This window comes from Brassica oleracea, chromosome C8 (genome assembly GCF_000695525.1).
Source record: "Brassica oleracea var. oleracea cultivar TO1000 chromosome C8, BOL, whole genome shotgun sequence".
Classification (NCBI taxonomy): Eukaryota; Viridiplantae; Streptophyta; class Magnoliopsida; order Brassicales; family Brassicaceae; genus Brassica; species Brassica oleracea.
In genome coordinates this window covers 17347052-17347325 of record NC_027755.1, presented here as the reverse complement: position 1 = coordinate 17347325, position 274 = coordinate 17347052, and positions in this window count along the sequence as shown.

The following is a 274-nucleotide window of genomic DNA, read 5'->3' as shown; positions in this document are numbered from 1 at the left end:
AGCTAATGCTTTAAGATTGTGCATTCATGTAGTGATGCATTTAAAAATGAACCTAAATTGCAAATGTACTGATGTAAGCTTGCATTGCATTTAGAGAACTTAAAAAATATATATATAGACCTAGAATGTCAATGTATTGTTTAGAGCTTGCATTGTCATTTTAGATATTGAAATCTGCTTGTTCTTGCCTTGATTGTCTGGCTTGTTTCAAGTGTTATATATTGTTGTGGCATTGGTGATCAAACAGGATGGATGATCTTAGTTTGATCCCAAT